This window comes from Meriones unguiculatus, chromosome 1 (genome assembly GCF_030254825.1).
Source record: "Meriones unguiculatus strain TT.TT164.6M chromosome 1, Bangor_MerUng_6.1, whole genome shotgun sequence".
Classification (NCBI taxonomy): domain Eukaryota; kingdom Metazoa; phylum Chordata; class Mammalia; order Rodentia; family Muridae; genus Meriones; species Meriones unguiculatus.
Genome location: NC_083349.1, coordinates 188,757,105 through 188,764,636, shown reverse-complemented (window position 1 = coordinate 188,764,636; position 7,532 = coordinate 188,757,105).

Genomic DNA, 7,532 nt, shown 5'->3' with positions numbered 1-7,532 from the left:
CTCATAAGCCAGAGAGGGACTCCGCGTGACTAGAGACATAATTATTTAATAAAAATAATTCCTTGGGCTTGGAAGCTGGTTTGGAGGTTAAAAGTACTTGGTGTCCTTGCAGAGCACCTGGGTCCAGTTCCCAGCGCCCAGGCTCGGCGGCCCATAACCAGCTGTAAGTCCAGCTCCAGAAGGACCTGAGGCCGCTGATGTCCTTGGGCACCTGTACTCACGTGTACGTCCCCATACATTTATTCAAATAATGAAAGCATAAAAGTGCCACGGAGCACACAAAGGAGATCAGTTTTAGCTAAGTGGGTCAGTGCAGAGGATGTGAAGTTTGGCCTGAAACTTCAAGAGTAAGATTTGAAGAAGGAGAAAATAGATGGAGGTGGGAGAAGACACATGAGCCTATTCTAGGCCAGGAGAACAGCAGTGGGATAGAACACAGAAAGGCGCTGTCGGGGTCTTTCACGCTCTCTCAATGGCCACAATGAGCACAAACTTGGAAGCTAAAAAGTACAGAGCTGTACACAAGTACTACTAAGTACTTGATCCGCTTTGGCTAAAACAGACATTTTCTTCTTTCTTTTTTTCCTTCCTTTTTTTTTTTTTTGAGACAAGGTTTTGTGTAGACCAAGATGGTCTCAAAAATCCTTGTAGCTAAGGTTTATAGCCAAGATGACCCTAAATGCCTGATGCTGCCGCCTCTCTTTCTGAGTGCTGGGATTATAGGCACGCACCACCGCACTCCACCTACAGCATACATTTTCGATAGGGTGGAGGGAAACCCTTGCTCTTTTTATGTATAAAACATAGATAATGCACGCAACACACAGCTGGGTCAATATGCAGTCTGTCTATAATGTTAACATTTCAAGGGGTGTGAATAGTTTTAAAAAGATTTCCTGGAGGAACAGTAATGAAAAGGTTTAGGAGCAGTGGAGAAGAATAAATAAGGCTGAGATCTGTTGCGAACGTTATCCCAAGGAATCAGCTTTTCCCCATGTAAACAGCAAGGTGCTGGCTCAAGTTTTGAGGGAGACGATGATGTAGTTGGAACTGAGCTTGTGAAAGATGACATTGATGACCAGAGACAAGGAAGAGTAGACAGAAGATGGAAGACACATCTCTATATCTATCTATCTACGTATGTATGTATGTATGTATCTATCTATCTATCTATATCTATGAGAGAAAGAGAGAAAGACAGAGAGAGAAAAAGAGAGAGAGAGAGAGATTGAAGTACCTGGAACTCATCCACAGGGCAATATCCAGCAAGAACTGGATGCCCTGAAGAAGGGATAAAGAAGTCTTTTACTTAAATCTGGTTGCAAAAACCTTGAGACCTAATAGTATGGACACAGCAAAGGGTGCACAGTGAGTAAGACTGGGCTTGAAACTATAAGGACCAACCCTATCATTAACACCAACCCATGCTTCAGCCTTCACTATGGCACTAGAGTGAATACTCCTGGGAAACTTTTATCATATTTTATAATGAGAACTTTCGGAGGGTTCCCTGAAAACCATACTGGTTGCTTAGAATGGTTTCATTGAAATTATGACCAGAACACTTCAAAGTAAAATGCTCTCTTATCCATGCTGTATGAAATCTCAGCATCTGGTAACCCTTGGCAACCTCCTGCCCAGCCTTTCAGCTGAAGAGATTTTCATCAGTTTGGATTTCAATACTAATAGCTGCATGGAAAAAAAAAATCTTCTGGAACCTCTCATGGTCTACCTTCTCCAGGTTGTAGGCCTGGAGAATCCCAACAGAAGGATTCTTGATCAACACTCAGCCAAGAGAAAAGCAGATCATATCACTTAATTGAATGTATGAACTTTTGCCATTGAAGGCCACTTATGACCCTGGTGGGCCACTGAGAAGCAACTCTGGGGTCAGAGAGAGTTTTCTCACAGTAGTACCTCTCTTACTGTGGCTCTCCCCTCTGGACAATCTCTTCCAACAGCGGATTATGGGGTGTGCTTGGTGGCAGCTCTCAGTTTAACAAGCAACTACATGTCAGCTTTAAAATAAGATGTTGGTGACGGCCTTTATTAGTAATGAAGAGGTGTAAGGCTCAGAGAAGAGCGTTTGCACAATCGATCACTGCAGTTTTCATGGTTCTGCTTGGAAATTGGCTTTAAAATTCTAGAGAGAAACTTCCCTTTTAGTTCCACCAGAGGCTCAGTCCTACACCCACGTTATGAAGTAAGATTTCAGGAAAAACAGCACCTGAAAACTATCTACACCTTTGCTTTTTTTTTTTTTTTTGACTTATAAAATGAAGATCATAGCAGAACCAGTCATACAGGATTTCTGTAAAAATTCAATGATAAATAAAGCAACTAGTTGAGATAACACATAGCTTCGGTTTAAGAATGGCATCTATGAATAATGTTCTTTAAACAGTAAGAAGGCTACATTCTTTTTTTTTCTTTACTGTAAAAGCAACACTTATTTGTTGGGCTAAGAAAAATGGGAAACCATAACACAGGAACCATATAGAAGATGTACTAGTTATTTTTCTTACGGCTGTAAGGAAATGGAAGCAGCTTAGCAGGGAAGGCTCATTTTGCCTGAGTGTGAGGCCTGCCGCACTGTCACAGCAGGGAGCAGGCGCAGCTAAGAGCTGCCGTCTCTAGCTGTTGCCGGGGCGGCTGGCCCCACTGTATTCACACTCAGGAGGCCGCTCACGTTTACAACCGCTCTTTCTTCAGCTGCATTCTGGAAATGCCCTCACGGGTATTTGTTTCTTCTCCGTTGCTAAATCCTCACAAGGTGACAGACACAAACCCAACAAACATGTCACCATCACTCCAATGACCACGCATGTGCAAAAATTCCAAAAATGCCAGAAAACCAAAGAAGGCAGAAATGTTTACATGGCTGGTAGAGTTTATTCCAGAAATACAAGACTATTTCAGCCAGGTGAGGGCACGCGTGTCTATAATCCTAGCTCCTGGGAGGTACTAGAAGAGCCTGAGTTCAGGGACAGCCTGGGCTACACGAGCCCTCATTTTCTCCTCTTCCTCCACATCAGTTTCAATTTTAACAAAATCTGGGAATGTACCCCATCGGGAAATCAGAGAAAGAAAACCCTATGATCAAAAGCCCTTTGTAAAATTCAAGGTGGCTTTTTGGCTAAAACTAACCTACCTTGTGGTAAATTTAACATCCTTACTAAGTGTGGTGGTGCATGCCTGTAGCCTCAGCACTTAGGAGACTGAGGTAGGAGGATCATGAATTTGATGTTAGCCTGGGCTACTTAGCAAGATTCTGCCCCAAACCAGCACAAAGCAAAAACAAACCAAACCCAACCAACTGTCCAGCCAAAGAAAAATCTTAGAAAAGTAGGATTACATCTCTTAATGAGGAATAGATTGTTTCAACGACTAGCAATGTCATATTAATGATTAATTAAGGACAAACTAATTAATTAAGGCAACTATTACTTGTATAGTCTCATACGTTTGTGGTTCTATTAGTTAATATAGGAAAAAGAAAAGCAATATGTTATAACTCTCAGAAGGGAATATTGATTAGACATGAAAAATCATGAACTCAGAAAAACAAAGAAATCCACTTAAAAACTATCAGAATTGCTGGTGTGGTTACACATGCTTGTAATCGCAGCAACTGGGATGCTAACACAGGAGGATCAAAGCTAGACTCAGTTACACTGCAAGTCAGAATCTAGTCCAGGGGCTACCAGAGACACTGTCTCAAATACACAAGCAAATAACAAACTATCAGAACAACTACATGATTACAGCAAAGAAGGAACACATAAGTGGCCAGAGTTGGATCAGTGAACAAATATTGTTGTCTATTTGTTTGAAAACATTTTGGAAATTCTGCAACAGTGATTTTTTTTCTTTTAAACAGAGTTTCTCTGTGTAGTCCTGTCTGTCCTGGAACTCACTCTGTAGACCAGGCTGGCCTCAAACTTAAGAGATCCTCCTGCCTCTGCCTCCTGAGTGCTGGGATTAAGGGTGTGGGCACCACTGCCTGGTCAGCAGAGATATTCTTATTCTTTTCCTTAAGAACATTACTTACTTTCTAATGGAGAGATGTTAAAAAAAAAATCCAATATAAGTGTGAGTGTGATAAATACTGTAATCCAGATAAAAAGGGTGGTGGGTGAGAAGGGTAGGGAGAGGCAGGATGATGATGACAAGGTGCTACTTGAGTGGAAACTAAAGGATAAGAAGCCAGACTTGTGCAGAAGTGCGTATCCTCCAGGGGATGTAGGTTTGAACAGAACGTGGGTAAGAAGGAGACAGGTGCTGTCACCGGAATCTGTATCACCTTCATGCAGGAAATAATCCACTGCCCCAGAGAGTGTGGCTTAGGGACTAAAAGCCTCAACTGTCATGGGTCAGGTTCTATGCCAGGTTCCCAAAACACAGAATTACCAGAACAAACCGTTCTCATGGAGGGTGCATTCCTGCAGGGGGAAATATAAACCAAACAGACAACATATTTTCTAGATGTGGTTAGTGCCATGAAGAAAACTAATAAGGCAAAATGACAGAGGAAGTTCTGGGAGGAGGAGAGGACACTCCTTGGAGTAACCAGGAAATCCACTCTGAATTGACAAGTAAGTGCCCATATGAAGGCTTCTGAGACAGCCAGGAGAAGGGCTCTTTAAGATGAGGCAACCATCCAGACATCTGGGCAGGAGAGAGATGGGCATACTCTGGGCTGATGTTTATAGACCTGGGTAAACAGACATCAAAAGACTGGAGACATGCCTTTGTGTCTGATAAAGCAAGTAGCCAAGATTAGATCTTGTCTTAAGGGCATGGGCTTGGAGTTGGAAGTCCTGTGTTCTAACTCTAGAGGAGTGACTGGGCTGGCAATCTTGCCTCCTCCTCTGTCAGGTAGGGATAATGACGGAGCCCACCTCAGAAGGTTGTGGGATGAATCTGATGATGTATACATAAAGAGAGAGGAGGGAAGAAGGACTGGGAAAAGTAAAGAGGGAGGGGGGAGGTAAAAAGGAGGGAAGGAGAGAAAATGATTCTCCCTAGTCAGGTGGCCAACTGGATTCTGTTCTATTGTCCCTCAAACTCTTCCCACAGCTTGTCAATTCTGGGGTAAGAAGGAATCTAGCTGATATGGCTTCTCTGATATCAAGCAGGAGAAACTCTCGCTTCTGAGAAGAAGAACTCAACCTAAACCATTTGTGACACTGCGGTTAAGATTTTTTTTAAATAGAAATTATAGTATGATACCAACATGGTAAAAGAAAAAGGAAGTATAATCTTACCTAACTAAAGACGGTTCCCATGTAGAAAACACCCTGAAGCTTTCTACAGTGCTATCTATTGGTGCGTGTGTAAAGACTTCGCATATTCGACTATCACCTTGACACTCTCAACAGCGCTGTATGTGGGCGTGTGTATGTCTGGGTATGTTATCCTTATCTCTTTCTGTGTGTAGTGTGGGAGATGGAATGTTCCATTTTCCTTTTCCCATGCAGTTGCCTCATTGTAGACACTAATTAACTGGATCGTTGCAATTAATACATCAATTAATACCTTTAATCTAATGGTGGCTCAAACTAAACCAGAAGTTTTATTTTCCACACTGTGCAGTTTAAAGAGAGTTTGCTAGTATAGTACATAGTATATTTTCACATTTTGATGAAAAAATCCCACCAAGATTTAAAAGTAGATTTTAAAAAATCTTTTGTTTGATGTGTTTAACACTGTATCAAAACTGTAGATAGCTGTAGCTATAATCACATCTGAACACTTGCATAGAGCACTCAGGGTAGGCAAGCATTGATAGAGCCTGCCTTATGTCCTTCCTTCCTTCTTTCCTTCCTTCCTTCCTTCCTTCCTTCCTTCCTTCCGTTCCTACTTTTTTTTTTTTTTTCAAACAGGGTGGATTTTTCTGTGTAGCCCTCACTGTTCTTGAACTCGCTCTGCAGACCAGGCTGGCCTTGAACTCAGAGATACACCTGCTCTGCCTCCCAAGTTTGAGTGCTAGGATGAAAGGCATGTGCCACCACTGCCTGGCCAATAAAGCCTTTTTGTATCACTACTGAAAACCTCTGTAGAGTTCTCAGATTAACTGGATTTAAAAGGTTTTTAAACTTCGTAGAGAGAACTATATTTTAATTTCTTTTGATGTGTGCGACATCCACACACACACACATACATGTGCGCACGGGCATGCCATGGTAGACAAGTAGCAAGCACCTTTACAGGCTGAGCCATCTTGCTTGCCTTTTAGCTCCTCCTTTTAGAGGAGCTTTAAAATGTTTGACAGAAACAGATTTTATAGCAATGTTTTGCTACACATCCAAAATCAACCTTGGACCTATAGCAGCCCTCCTGCCTCGTCTGAGATTACAAGTATCATGTGTCATCATTTCTAGCCAGCATTAAAATCTGCCTGGTACCTAAATAGCATTTTGTGGTATTTACTATTACATTCTCCCTTCTGAAGACAGTGGCCGCCTGACAACCTTGTGTCAGGCCACACCTTGGAAATGAATCTTTGGTTTGATATTGGGACATCTACTAATCATTTAAAGAGAGCAAGCAAGAGGGCAAGCAAAAGCCTCTCTCCCCAGCCATGGTGAGGTAGAGGGGAGAAAACGCCAAGCTTGCTCTCAGCAAGACTAGAGAGTTCTAGGTAGATCACTTCTTCAACAACCACAGCTTCTGCATACTTAATGCCAACTCATTACGCTTGATTTTGCCCTCTGAGTTCATGAGGCTACCACCTGAATAACTTGGACTGTATACAGCCAGTGGAAAGAGAGGACCATGTCCCATGCTGCTTCCATCCTGCATGTGGAGAAAGGGAGAAGTGGGGGAGAACGAAAGGAGGTTTTAATTTAGAAGACAGAACTCAGGGTCTTCCAGTCAGCACAGAAATGTCCACCCAGGAAGAGAGAAGTGAAATTGAATGTTATGTGTTCCTTTCCATACTTGTAGCCTTCTCATTGGTCTCAAGAGTTTTTTTTTTTTTTTCTTTTTTAACCTCCAATTAGCTGGATGATAGCAATTAATTAATAACACCACTTAAATCTCACCAAATGTTGACTAACACTAAACTGGAAGGGTTTTTCCTCCCTGTGACTTTTTTCTTTAAGACAGCGTCTTTTGTAGACCGGCCCTGAGCTCTCCATGTGGCTGAAGACAATTTTTCATTTCCTGAACTCTGTGCCTCCATTTCACAGTATTAGCATTACTGGTGTGTACTGCCATGCCAGGTTTGTGTGGTGCTGAAAATCAATTCTGGGACTTCCTGCATGCTATGCAAGCAATCTAGCAACTGGGTGCATCCCCAATGCTGTCTGTGATTTCTAAATTAATGTGCATGAATCTTCTCTTTTTCATTTAAGAGTCTAGGTCTTAAACTAGATACAATTATCGTTCATTTAATGTGACCAGTACAGAACCAAGATTGGGGTTCTTCGGTTCTGTGGGATTTGTGTAGGCAAGTCCCTATTTCCACTAAGCAGGGTCGGACAATTCTGTTTATCAGGGCTGAGCTCAGCTCGGCCTTTACTGATCAA